General features: G+C 41.1%; 1 protein-coding gene across 16 annotated transcripts in view; it reads left to right on the top strand.

The window, feature by feature from the left end:
* Window positions 1–1,842: 1,842 nt before the first annotated feature.
* The window catches only part of DND1 (DND microRNA-mediated repression inhibitor 1), a 55,587-nt gene continuing 43,152 nt past the window's right edge, over window positions 1,843–14,277 (top strand). For 6 of the 16 annotated variants that reach the window (XM_063413782.1, XM_063413781.1, XM_063413792.1 and 3 more), the window contains exon 1: window positions 13,200–13,308. The gene's annotated coding sequence lies outside the window, so the exon portion shown is untranslated. Of the gene's footprint in view, window positions 2,249–11,210; window positions 11,313–11,848; window positions 11,932–12,735; window positions 12,824–13,199; window positions 14,165–14,277 lie in introns of those variants that run through there. The other 10 variants (XM_063413785.1, XM_063413787.1, XR_010082486.1 and 7 more) reach the window with 8 other exon arrangements.

The following is a 14,277-nucleotide window of genomic DNA, read 5'->3' as shown; positions in this document are numbered from 1 at the left end:
CAAAGTAAGTCAGAGTAGGATTTTACACTTCCAGATTCCTCTCTTTGTGATTCTTTATAAACATTTCTTACACATTTACTCCTCAAGTTCTTGCTAGAGGAGAAAGATATAAAAAGCAGGCACTGAAGCAATATAACCTAGGTGTCATAAAAAGCTTGGGCAGTAAAATGTCATCATTTTTCCAGAAAATAAATACTCTCATGACTTTCACTGGAGCCCCATTGCTTTCTTTAAATGCCAAGGTGAGGTCAGGATGAGAACAGAGCAGCAACACCAAAATCCTCCTAAAGCTCAGTTATCAGTTCTTGGTATCAACCAAGGTACCAAAGACCCCAAGTTATGATCAGATGATGAGCTGTAAAAGTCACTTATATAAATTACTAAGGGATACCTACCAGACCAAAGTCATTATCAAAGCAGAGCCCTTTTATTCTGTGATTTTATTCTCTCTACTTTCTTCCTTGATATTAGAGCCACACACAGAATTTTACTGTTCAGTTGCTGAAATAACACTGTACTTGAACCCTTCAAGGCCAAACTTTTGGCTGGATTCAAATCTTCACTAAGAAAAATTTTGTACTTCTGATTGAATAACATTTTTGTGCTTTCATGGATTTAGTTCAGAGGCAGCTCCTTAGAATCCCTCTAGGTCTCTTTCTGAGGCACAGTAACCTCTGCAGTTCTGCAACAAAAACCTGCAGTTTCATTACAGCCATGAACAAGGGGCCTGACCAGCAGTGAACAGTTTATTTTGTAGCTGCTCATTTTTCTTACCATCTTCATTACAAGACTGTAAATTCAAAATAAATGTCTTTGAGGAATATTAATTCAAATGAAAATTACAGGAGGGGTTGTGTGAATAAAATACTGAGACAAGTGCACTCAAAAAAGGTGAATATTTACACATACAAAGAAGTTTTCAATTTCATAGGTTCCTTATTTAGAGCTATCTTTACAATTGTCAGCAACAAAAAAACTGCACTATTTTGCATAAATTGACAATTGATGTCAGAACATTTTTACCATTTCCACTTTACTTAATTTCGGTATATCTCATTTAATTTTGGAAAGAAATTTATAGTGATTTACATGTCCCAGACATGTCAAAAGAGATATTAAGCAGTATTAAGCCTTAAGAAATAATCCTGCTTTATTTCATTCCTTCTGAGGACTGTGCAGAGAAATAATGTGAATGGATTAGGAAATTGGTCTAATACCTGTCAAGTAATGTTATCTGTGAATGTGCATGAATTCTGCAAAGTTAAACCAACTCTTCTATATCAAATTCCTCAGGTTCTTGAAGATGGTAGGAACAAAAATAACCTATTAAATTAGCTTGTAAAGCTCCACTTTCGATGTCCATTTTTATTTTCTTAGTGTGTACAGAGCCTAATCCAGTGCTTTGTAAACATGTTGTCTGTGGCTGAACCCGCAGCTCTTTGCTGCAAGGGTATTTCTGCACCTTCAGTGTGAACCAAGCAGAAAAGGAGTAACTTTGGCCAGGTAATTTCAGTCCTTGCAGCCACATCAGAGTGCCTGGATCTGCAAATGTTTGGGGGGCACAGCTCCACATCCACTGCTTTGGGATGTGCTCTCAGCAAAGTTGACTGACCCTGTCAGGGAGTTCATCCCTGCTGCTGCTCGGGGTTGGAACTGAGTAAATTAATTGTAGGGACCAACTGTTGCCTAGCTCTAAAATACAGCAAACAGAGCACCCTTTTATTTGAATATTTTGGCACATTTCCAGAAGGTATACCTGGGATGTCAAGGGAGAAAGCCTCACAATGTAAGTTTATAAAAGTCCAGGAAATTACCTTGTCTGCTGCTGAGGGGCAACTAAAGCATCTGCCGGGCTGGAATAGGGTATTTGAATTGCAAGCACTTATATAATACACAATTCTGCACAGGATCCAGTCTGGATTGTAGACTGTCTGTGATGATGGCAGAAGGTACAGTGTGTATTAATTAGCTCTGGGTTTGAAACTGAAGAAAAAGCCTTTATTGAACCTCCTGTTGATGTCAGCTGTGTAGTGCCTCCAGCAGAAAACATGTTTTGTGAGTTTATTGTGTCAGCACAGAGCTGACATAGGCACAGGAGGCAGAGACACAGCTGGCATGGCAAACACATCTTACCTTGGACCTGGTGATGTCTGGAATCTGTTTCTTACCCTGCTAGGGAGATCACAGGGCCATCATGTGCAGGGAAACCAGGAGCTGAGGGCACTGGAAAGGTGCCTGAATTCGTAAGGTAAGAACACTCTCAGCTATTATTAACTCCTGACAACAACATTTCACTTCATGGAATTTACACATGGTGCTATTTCTTGTCCAGGCAGTTTGAAAATGTTAGGACTGACTTCCTTCATTTACTACTAAATCCAGCTCCTGTGTTATTTGTGGGAATGGGAAGCACCTCCCATTTATTTGTGCTGTGCTGCTGTTCCAGTGTGTCTGCAGCATCAGTCTGATAACGAAATCGCACAGACCCTTTTCATGATTTATCCAGCTTCCAATCTTGTTGAAAAATGAGCTCAATAAAAAAGGGTTGTGAAATATTTCTCTGGTAAAATGTTGCTGTTAATATATCAGAATGCACAGGAATGGGGATTATGTATAACTACAGACATTTTGCTGCATTTAAATGTGCCTAATTTGTCATAAAATTATTCCTCTGTGGTTCCAAAGAAACCTAGTAATGTCATAAGAGATTTCTCCCATTTAGAGTTTAAAAGAGAAATTATCAACTGTCAGATCTGTTCCTGGAACTGTCTTCCAAATTCTCACTTTTGTCTTTTTGAGGAGTTTCGGGTTACTTTTTCTCATACAGTTTCATTGCACATTTTAAATTACTTTTATTAGATATAAAATGAAAGCAATAGTATATATGTAAAATTTGTCTGAATAGGACAGACCCTGAAAAGAAACATCATTTTGGCATTAATTTTTTATTGACTTTCTTAGCTATTAACCAAGTTTGGTGAAGCAATGGGGAGAAGGGCCTGATTCCCAATTTTGAAAGCATAGAATCATAGAATTGTTAAGGAAGGAAAAACTTCTAAGACCATCAAGTCAAATCATTCTCCCAGCACTGCCAAGGCCACCACTAAACCGTGTCCCCAAGTGCCACATCTATGTGTCTGTTAAATCCCTCCAGGGACAGTGACAGGTCTTAGTCTTTGAGGCTAAGTAGCTGCCACAAAATGCTCACAGCTAATAACTGATTAACTTCTGTCAGAGCTATTTCAGAGCAGTCTTGCTCCTAGTTGGAAAACTTAAATTCCAGTTGAAATAAATGATTTCACACATTCTCCCTTCTGCTAAAAGAATCAGAAGGTACTCCAGTATTTCATTTTGATTATTTGATTCAGAACATAATGCAACTTCTCCACGTCTGCACGTGCAGCATGGCAGCTCAGCCAGGGACACACCTGGTGGGGTTTGTCAGACACAGCCAGGACATGCAAACATGAGGTTTAGCACAAGAGAAATGCACAGGCCACAGCTGAGGACCAGTTAACTTCAGTTCAGGAGGTCCAGCTCTCTCAGCTGTCGCTGTCATCAGCAGAAAGGAAAAGGCTTCTTTTTGAGTTGTTTGAACATGCCTGAATTCCCTGCTGTGGATGCCACTGGCAGGGATGATCACTGACAGTATAGAATGTGAGCAACCTCTGTGTGTGTTTGCATTCCTTCCCCCCGCTACAGCCTTCCCCGGGGATCACTGGATCCCTGACTGGGAACTAGCACAATGTGCTTTTGAGGCAGTGGCATTAATCATCTGATATCTCTTAGATATTTGTCATTCTCACATTTAGGCTGAATCACCAGGATTGCAGGCAAGCATGTTCTGCTTTCTGCTTCCTTTGATTGTGGGAACGAGGGCATCTAGTGGCTTCTCTCTTGTTGCTCTCCAGTTCCACCTTTCCATCTTCAGAGACTATACTGAGAGTGTGTTAGGTGGAACTTGTGACACAGTTGTATTTATAGAGTATGAACAGTGTTGCAAGAGTCAAGTTTTTATTTATGAAATAAAGAATTTGCCAAAAAAGCCTTAGTTACACGGAAATGCCCATTCAAACAGCCGAGACAGGAATTGGTTCAGGATGTTTTATTGTGCCTCCTCCTGGCCATGTCATGAGTTAATCAAAAAGAAGTCTTCTGATAAAGCAACAAAAGTAATCAAGCCTGTAATTTCAAAATGATAATACCATTTCCCTGAGCAGAATTAAATTCTTTTGTTCAGTTCTCATTTCTGTACCGCTAATGTTTATAGGGCATTTCATGCAGTAATGTATGCAAGCTGGCAAATGAAAAATAATGTGGATAATTACAATTGAAGCAGCTAATAGAAGCTGTAATATCTACATCATGTCTCTAACCATTACAGTTTGTGGTATTGAATTCATTTAAATGAAGAAAGGCTAATTTGCAGTGTAGCAAATGATAAACTTGACTTACTGGTATTGGCACACTCCCTTATTTCTCTCTGCAGTATTTCAAGCACTATGTTGTTAATGCTATGAAATCTAGGAAGATAAAAGAGCAGTGGTTAAATATGTGTAAAACCAGAGCTATTAAGCAATGACATCTCAGTCAAAAAGGCTCAATGCTTTCCAAAAGCCAAAGTGGATTCACTGGTTTCTTAGGATCTGGAGACAATTTCACAATTCCTTGCTTTATACACTTACTTTCCCTCAGTGGATGAACAAAATCTTTTTAAATGACATCTGGTGTGAAAAGTTGTAGAGAAGCAGATGTGAGTGTCCCTGAGAACTAGAAGCAGACACAGTTCTATGGCTCTAGACAGCTGCTTGTGAACAAGGAAAGGTTCACAATTCCTGTCAGGCCCTGTGTCATTTCAATGGTTTTATGATGAGCTGCGTAAATATTTGATAGCATCAGAAATCACTTCTCTTGTGAAATCCAGAAAGCATGAGGAATTTCTAAATACTTCTTGAAAATCTTTCACTCAACTTATGAATGTATCTGAATTTCACTTTAAAAAACACTGCAAGATCGGCTGTGCTTGCAAATTCCAGTGGCTCAGACCTTGCAGGCCAAGCTTTCACCAGTAGCTCTCCCTTCCCATGATATTTGGACTATGAAGAAAGCAAAAATATTTGTGAATCTCCCCAAGTTCCACTAAAAATAATATTTATGATTAATTGTTCAAATTATCCCACCAGAACCTAATTGATATTTAGTGATTATCTTTTAAGAAACTATTTACCTATTTACCTGACTTTACTGAAAAATTGAGCAGCACAAATGTTATATATGAATGAGCTGCAGGAAATATACCTTTATTTTGACACAAAAGGTATTTATACCAACTAAGTAGCTTCAGCACACAAGTTTATCAGTACTAGCATTAGATGTGCACTCCTTTTCAGTTATTGAATATTCCAGTCTTTAACAGGCCATATAATTACCTTAAATATTACATTTAAGAACCACTTTAAAGCTATAGTTCAGGACCTATTACACATATTGTATATACATGTTACTACACATAAAAAAACTTTCCAGATCACCAAGTGGACACCTTCCAGACTATCTACAAAGCAAAAGCTTATGCTATTTATTGTTTAAAAATAATTATATTTCTTCTGTGAAAGGCTGCAATGGTTTTCATTCTGTAGGTGCAACACTAATGGTTTTATTATTTTCTTAATCAGATATTATTAAAACAGTCTCAGAAAACTGTATTATGTGTTACATAATGTAACATCGTGTGCTACAGAATTTCTTGAAGTTTTCTGCCTGAAAACTCAAGCAAACAGGTTACACTTATACTATAACATCATACTTCATATATACTATAACATTATACTTCATATATACTATAACATTATACTTCATATATACTATAACATTATACTTCACCTATTAACTGTAGCAGGTTTCACCTATTATACTATGACACTAACATATATTTTAACTCAGGGTTTACTCTTCTTATTTCATGAGCATGTTTTAAGGCAAGGCCATTTGCTTAGCACTCTTTTCCACCTACCACTCTTTGCCTCAGCTGCCTGGACTGTAACTTTTAAAGACAAATCTGCTTTTGCTTTACTGTCTTTGTACCATGATCTGGTAAAGCTTTTCTTGGTCTTCAGCATTTACCAGTTTTCATCACTTAAAATTTGACATGTGCTCCAGAGCTTATGAAATACATTATTTTATCAGAAATTACTGTCATTTGTCAAGGTTGCATGGTATTTTGTTTGTGCTGGTTTGGTTTCTATTTGACTTGCCTTGCAATCTGCATTAAAATTTTTTATCCTCGGGCAATGGTAAAACATCAGTTTCTCTTTTGTCAAAGCTTTTCATGTGAAAGTTTAATACCATGCACTGAAACTTTAAACTCTCCTATTAGATCCACTAGGGGTTTTTTTATGAAAGCTAAAACCTTCACAGTAACAGCAAATGGTAATATTTTCAGTAAAACTTTAAAGGCACTTGGGGATATGGTTTAAGGATGATTATGGTGGTAGATGGCAGGGTTAGATGAACCTGAAGATCTCTTTCAACCTGGGTGATTCTGTGATTTCCTTATGTCTCATCTATTACTGCAGAGGCATAAATATGAATTCCTTAAAAGGCAGACTCTCGAAATGTTTATTAAATGGCTCACTAAAATATTGGTTTGAAGTCAACACATTTTTTTTCTACTTCCCACTGGAACAATTTCTTTAAAATATCTTTGTAACCATAAGATACAGTACAAGATCGTGGTTTCCCTCTTTCTACTTCATCTCCTACTACACAGGAAAATAATTTTGTATATCCTTTCTTTTCAAACTCTCCTGCCCAGTGGTTATGTATTTAACTGCTTTGTCTGGAGTTATACCTAAGGTAATTTTACTGCAGAGGTGAGGAAGGCAGTGCTGTAGAGTGATCTGCCTGTTTTAGCTGTCTGCAGAGCTTGCTCATTCTCATCATAACCCTAGTTCTACATCCTGAAATATATTTCCAATCTTCCTGATATTTTCCCCTCCTTAGAGAACTGGTTTGGTAGTAACTCTGTCTTTATCAGGAATTCATAAAAGTGTCTGAACAGCTTCACCTGCCACAACTGAAGGTGTTCTCCAACAGTTTCTGGTGGCAGAGGGATTTTGTGTGTAAAGTACCACACACAGCCAGAGCAGCCCGTGATTGAAGAGCCTCAGCTCTGGGTATCTCTGCACATAAACCTGTGGGTTTACTTCAGGCAAAGAGCAAACTGCAGCTCATAAACTGCAATGCTGATGTGAAGTTGCCAGCAACACCTACGAGAATGCTCCTCATAGAGGTGTAACTTAATAATTTAAACCTGTAATTTCAGAGTTTCAGTTTGAAATATTGCCTTCTAAAGAAAATCCAGATAGTATTTCTGTTCCAAGTAAGTTTGAGTGTAGAAATTGAATAACTCTTACTCTCTTTATTTTAAAAAATGCTGTATACAGTCAATCTCCTGCACTGTTGGTCATCTTGCTGTTGAATATCTCACGTTATTGAAGATTATTTTTAGAAAGGCCCTGCTTTTAAGAACCACTCTATTTGATTTGTCCAATTAGTTCTGGTAACTCAATTTATTTTCATATTTTGAATCTAAATTTTCTGGTCATTACAATATCCTCGTTTTCCTTTTACTGTTAGTTTACAGAAGAATTTAGGTACAATGTGAATTATTACTTATAGGATTTGGAAAAAACCTTCAAATGTAGAAAGCAAACTGACAGAAACAGGTTTATCAGTTGAAGCATTCTGCTTTACAGGTTAGTGAAGCAAATGACTGCTCCTACTGACACAAATATTTTCAGGGCCTTGCTAGGATGCCATTTTGCTTTTTTGTATCTATATTTATATAAATTTTTAGGTTCTTTTGTATTTAGAAGATACATAAAACCACCTTGTATGTTCTTTTGTACACAGCCCTATTTTGTGTTCTACTAGCAAAACCAGCAGCTTCAGCTGGACTTTTTCCTTAGAGGCCACAGAAAGGGCACAGTCAACTTGTTTGCTCTGGGGTGCTGGCAGGAGGCTGTAAACCGAAAGGCTGTAATACAGGAATTAGTGCATGTGTGGAGGGTTTCCTCCTCTGCATTTCTCATCTCCAGAAAGCCCCAAAATGTAAGCAGCATTTGTTTTCTCTTTGAATCACAGTTTAATTGTGCCATACCAGAAAATGCTGTTCTGAGTTGCAATTCAGTCATAAACCAATACCTTTAGAATGCTTTGTTCCAAAGAAGAAATACCATGAAAGCACATCCCGAGCACACCCTGTCCATCTGTTCTCTACTGCACATCCAAGTAATTCCACTCTCCTCTGAGGTGCTGGTTATTCCTTCTCCACTGGTGCCAAACAGCAAGTTCAAAACACAGATGAATGCTGAGCAGCAGGAAAAGTGGTTCCAGTAAATTAAAGAAAAGTGCTGACAGCCATTCCCCTGCTTAGTGTCCCTGCTACAGCACAGACTGGGGAAGCAATGAGCAGTTCCCAAGCCCAGGGCATTAGTTAGCAGGTTCTGCTCATTCTATCTCAAGTCAGGTATGTGCTTCTGAGGGCAGTGGTCATTGCTAAATTAACCCTGAGTATGGTCTAAATGGATAAATCTGTCTAGAAAACTACCTCTCTTGGCTTCCTTAAATTCAGGTTCATTTTAAGCTTTGTTCAAATAGTATAACTTACTGTACTCCATATGAATTTGAACTGATGACTAAAAGGAACTGTTTATAAATGAGTTGCTGCACACACAATAAGCTCTCCACAGGCAGGGCCTCAAAGGCCAGCAGGAAATTCATTCACATTCATTCACCTTTCACCACCCCCTGCTGACACCTCAGTCATCTCTTCTCCATTTCTTCTTCAGCTCTTGCAGCATTTGCAGGTACTTTTTACCATCCACTCCTAGAACTGTGACTCCCCTGGACTCTTGCAACCCACTGACCTCTCCTGTGTGGAAGAGGGACACACCACAGGGCTTTCCTTGCTGAGAGAAGCAGGAGGCAGCAAAGCCCTGGGGCTGCCCATGGGGGGGTCTGCACATCCTCCTGCTGCAGGGGCTGCTGCCAGGACCTGCCCATCGTGCCTGTGTTACAGCAGTGTCCTCTGTGCTCCTGCTGCCAGGACCTGCCCATCATGCCTGTGTTACAGCAGTGTCCTCTCTGTGCTCCTGCTGCCAGGACCTGCCCATCATGCCTGTGTTACAGCAGTGTCCCCCTGTGCTCCCTGCCAGGACCTGCCCATCCTGCCTGTGTTACAGCAGTGTCCTCTGTGCTCCTGCTGCCAGGACCTGCCCATCATGCCTGTGTTACAGCAGTGTCCTCTCTGTGCTCCTGCTGCCAGGACCTGCCCATCGTGCCTGTGTTACAGCAGTGTCTCCCTGTGCTCCCTGCCAGGACCTGCCCATCCTGCCTGTGTTACAGCAGTGTCCTCTGTGCTCCTGCTGCCAGGACCTGCCCATCGTGCCTGTGTTACAGCAGTGTCCCCCTGTGCTCCTGCTGCCAGGACCTGCCCATCGTGCCTGTGTTACAGCAGTGTTCCTGTGCTCCCTGCCAGGACCTGCCCATTGTGCCTGTGTTACAGCAGTGTCCCCCTGTGCTCCCTGCCAGGACCTGCCCATTGTGCCTGTGTTACAGCAGTGTCCTCTGTGCTCCTGCTGCCAGGACCTGCCCATCGTGCCTGTGTTACAGCAGTGTCCCCCTGTGCTCCCTGCCAGGACCTGCCCATCGTGCCTGTGTTACAGCAGTGTCTCCCTGTGCTCCTGCTGTCAGGACCTGCCCATCGTGCCTGTGTTACAGCAGTGTCCCCCTGTGCTCTCTGCCAGGACCTGCCCATTGTGCCTGTGTTACAGCAGTGTCCCCCTGTGCTCCCTGCCAGGACCTGCCCATCCTGCCTGTGTTACAGCAGTGTCCCCCTGTGCTCCTGCTGCCAGGACCTGCCCATCGTGCCTGTGTTACAGCAGTGTCCCCCTGTGCTCCCTGCCAGGACCTGCCCATCGTGCCTGTGTTACAGCAGTGTCTCCCTGTGCTCCTGCTGTCAGGACCTGCCCATCGTGCCTGTGTTACAGCAGTGTCCCCCTGTGCTCCCTGCCAGGACCTGCCCATCCTGCCTGTGTTACAGCAGTGTTCCTGTGCTCCCTGCCAGGACCTGCCCATTGTGCCTGTGTTACAGCAGTGTCCCTCTGTGCTCCCTGCCAGGACCTGCCCATCGTGCCTGTGTTACAGCAGTGTCCCCCTGTGCTCCTGCTGCCAGGACCTGCCCATCGTGCCTGTGTTACAGCAGTGTCTCCCTGTGCTCCCTGCCAGGACCTGCCCATCGTGCCTGTGTTACAGCAGTGTCCCCCTGTGCTCCCTGCCAGGACCTGCCCATCGTGCCTGTGTTACAGCAGTGTCTCCCTGTGCTCCTGCTGTCAGGACCTGCCCATCGTGCCTGTGTTACAGCAGTGTCCTCTGTGCTCCTGCTGCCAGGACCTGCCCATCGTGCCTGTGTTACAGCAGTGTCCTCTGTGCTCCTGCTGTCAGGACCTGCCCATCCTGCCTGTGTTACAGCAGTGTCCCCCTGTGCTCCCTGCCAGGACCTGCCAATCGTGCCTGTGTTACAGCAGTGTCCCCCTGTGCTCCCTGCCAGGACCTGCCCATCGTGCCTGTGTTACAGCAGTGTCCCTCTGTGCTCCCTGCCAGGACCTGCCCATCCTGCCTGTGTTACAGCAGTGTCCCCCTGTGCTCCTGCTGCCAGGACCTGCCCATCGTGCCTGTGTTACAGCAGTGTCCCCCTGTGCTCCTGCTGTCAGGACCTGCCAATCGTGCCTGTGTTACAGCAGTGTCCCCCTGTGCTCCTGCTGCCTGCACACCCTGCAGCACCTCCCAGTGCTCCAGGCCAGCTTGCACAGGGCTTGCACCTGGTCTAGTGAAAAGTGTCCCTGCTCATGGCAGGGGGGCAGAAACAGATCACCTCTGTGGTGCTTTCCAACATGAAGCACAGTTCAGCTCATTTTAGAGAAGTTTTGGAGGACTGGCTCCTGTGCAGGGCTTCGCCCTGTGCAGTGACCCACGGGAGCCCAAAGGAGCTGTGCCCTCCCTGAGGCCTTTTTGGAGGGCACTCAAGGGGGACACGCTCACTGTCTGCCCCAGAGCTGAGCACCCTCTGCCTCACATCACTGCACCATTCTGAAAACACACCCCAGCGTGAAATAACCCTCCTCCCCTTTGTTCTCCCTCTTTTTTAGTGTTGAAACAGCTTTCCAGTGACTGTCACACACTTCAGCTTGTCCTGACGTGTAAGGAGAGACGAGCAGGAAGAATGGGGGAAGAACAAGCCCAGGGATCTGGTATTGACTCTCAGCTCTGTTACTGACCAGCAGACAATGCCAAGAGACTGCTTTAAAGTCTCTTAAAGAACCTCAGGTCATCGTGTGGCCAGGGGAAGATGCACCACCATAGACAGGCAACACTTTGTGTGTGTGCTTTAGATTTGCCTTGCATACATTGATGTTAGAAACCAAATGCAACGTCTTTTTTGATCTCTCAGAAAGCCTTCAATTTAAAAAGTATGGGAATGTGTTTGAGGAATTCATCACCATTACACATACACTTATTCACTGTTAGTGATTCCACCTTGAACTCCTAAAAAAATTCTGAAACAATGTCCCTAAAAGAAAGTAACATAAATAAAATCCAAGCTTTGATTCTTCCTCAAGAAAAAATAAAACTCTTTGACCTCTTAGACTCTACTTTCAAATAATAATAATGAAAATAATGTCTAGTCGTTATATTTTTAAGTGTTATTATATATCTTATGTGAGATATATACATTTATATATTTTATACTTACTAATGTTTAATAATTTGGGGGTTGTGTTTTTAGAAGCCTCAGCCATGACTGATGAACTCATCATAAAGCCACTGACTGAAAGGAAGAGAGATTCAGACAAAGAATCTGTGTTAAACGTATGTTAATTTTTATGATCATGCTTCTTAATGTGCTGAGAGTTTCTACATAAGGAACATTATTTATGAATCATCCAGAGTTTTTCCAGATTTTATTTTTTAGAATTTCTGAATGATAAGTAGAGAGCTTATAACTAGGCCAGAAATTGTGCTATACACACTTCTCTTTGAAATTTTTCATAAGGAAAAAATTCCTAAAGAGGAATGTAGTACACATTTGAAATTTCAAATTATACTTCATTTCAAGTGATCAATAGTCTTAACTGTGTCTAGATTTTGATTGTTTTTTAATAAAATGTTAAAGTCAGGGAATATTATTTCTAAAGTAGATATTTATTATAAACTAATTGCAGATGTTTGTGGGCATGTTTTGGCAGGTTCATTAACACTCGGTGTTAATAGTGACCAGGTGTGTTCATCACGTTAATGTCACTGTGGCTCCATCTTGTGGCTGAATGATTACTCTCGATTAATTTTCCGTTCTGTGGGAAAATGTTGGTCAAAAACAAACATGAAAAATGTAGAGGAGAGGAATCCATAACATGATTGATTTCCCTGCGGTTGTGTCAGAGTGAAAGAAAAAAGTGACAGGAAAAAAAATCCAACCCTGAGTGTTTAGTACTCACCTTCCATAATTTTAATTAGTCACGCTGAAGTGGAGCACCACAAACTGGGGGAAGTTCTAGTAAAATATTATTTAAGAAAATGAAAGACAAAACGTCATGAGTATTATGATTATCTGTATCAATGAGTTTATGAATCATATATACCCTGCCAGTCATATTTTGTTCCTATTTCATCCAGGTGATCAAAAATTCCGATGCACAGTTTAACCTTGAGGCTGCAATTAAAAATGTTGACAAAATGTCCAATGAGCTGAAGAAAATAAACGGTAATTCTGACTTTCACCATCCAGTTACACACAAAACTGTGTAAGACATTCTTCTAAGAGTGTGCAGTTGTGAATGGACTGGTTTTCTGTGTCAGACAACTGGGTTTTGATGTAATGAAGCAATAGCTTTGCTCTTGTGTTTTGAAAAATTAGTGGAACAGTAGTTAGAGAGCAATAGAATAGTGTTAGTTAACCATGGGAGAAACATTCTAGGTGCAGATATTACTGAATTTCACTGCCTTGAAGCAAGCAAAACAAGGCAACCCTTCAACTTTTGGAGTGATTTGATAGGTGAACACAAGAACAATGCTGTCTGTAGATTATCATTCACTGTCATTCAATAAATACCATGCTGATACACTGCCCTTTGTCTTTCAGTGGAAAGCCAGCTACTGCTTTGTGATCTGATTTTGAATTTCAATCATCCTGTGAGGGCCAAAGATTTAAGAGAAGCTGAAGAAAAGACTTGGAATTTAACAGATTAAGTAATGTCCATTTTCATGTATTGTCTTCTATTATTATACTGCTAAAGCTGCTGCTGCTTCTTCTTTCTTCATCTTCTTTATTTTAATTATGTTTGAACTGTACAATGATAGCATGGTTTCCTGCAGTTAGACTATTTTTATTTTAAGCTAAACATGTGGAATGGGAAAAAAAGTAGGTTATTGGTTCTTAGAGGGGTTTTTCAACCCACATTTCCCAAATTAAGCCCACTAGGTCTGCAAAGACTGATGTAATTAATTAAAAAGGTCAGGAAACTGGGCATAAAGTTTTTCATGTGGTTGTCTCATTTTAAACAAAGACATGTTTGAACAGTAACAAAAGATTTGAAATTTACTCCAAGTTACTGCTGTCTTATCCCAGTTTTCTCTGGGAAACAGGAGAAACTGTCAGTGAAGGAGGAACTGTAATTTGTGTTTTGAGCTGCCTTCCTCATCTTAAAAATATTGCTGAGGAAGGGCTCAAAGAGCAGATTACTTCTGAAAAAACCAAAAGTACTTTTTATTCCAGTTTCTGTAATGACTCTCTAATGCAACAAGCTACAAAAATAAGGAAGAGTTTGTGGTTTCGGTCCTCTATCCTGAAATCTTCTTGGCCCAACATTTGCACAGCCACTATTTTCATGTAGTTCATTACAATTAATATTCAATCATCCTTTACTTGTGGACATGTTTGAATGTATTTTTGTTCTTATACCAAATATATTTCCCTGAATAATCACATAGAGATTTATTCTACTTTTAAAAATATGCAGTGTTAGAATTTGTTATGCTGGTTTATATTTTATTTCTCTTTCAGTGGCAAGATGGTTTAGAATTAATAAAACACAATTCCATGGCAGGTGTTTCTGGGTTGTCAGATTTTTCAAGGCAGGGCAATGGAACAGAACTACAGTTCACAGGAGCCAGTGGTGATCTGGGGGATGTTGTTCTTAACTTTAACAGTTTTTGAAA

This window comes from Prinia subflava, chromosome 16 (genome assembly GCF_021018805.1).
Source record: "Prinia subflava isolate CZ2003 ecotype Zambia chromosome 16, Cam_Psub_1.2, whole genome shotgun sequence".
NCBI lineage: Eukaryota > Metazoa > Chordata > Aves > Passeriformes > Cisticolidae > Prinia > Prinia subflava.
Note: the sequence above shows the minus strand (reverse complement) of the source record. Positions and strands in the feature narration are given on the sequence as shown.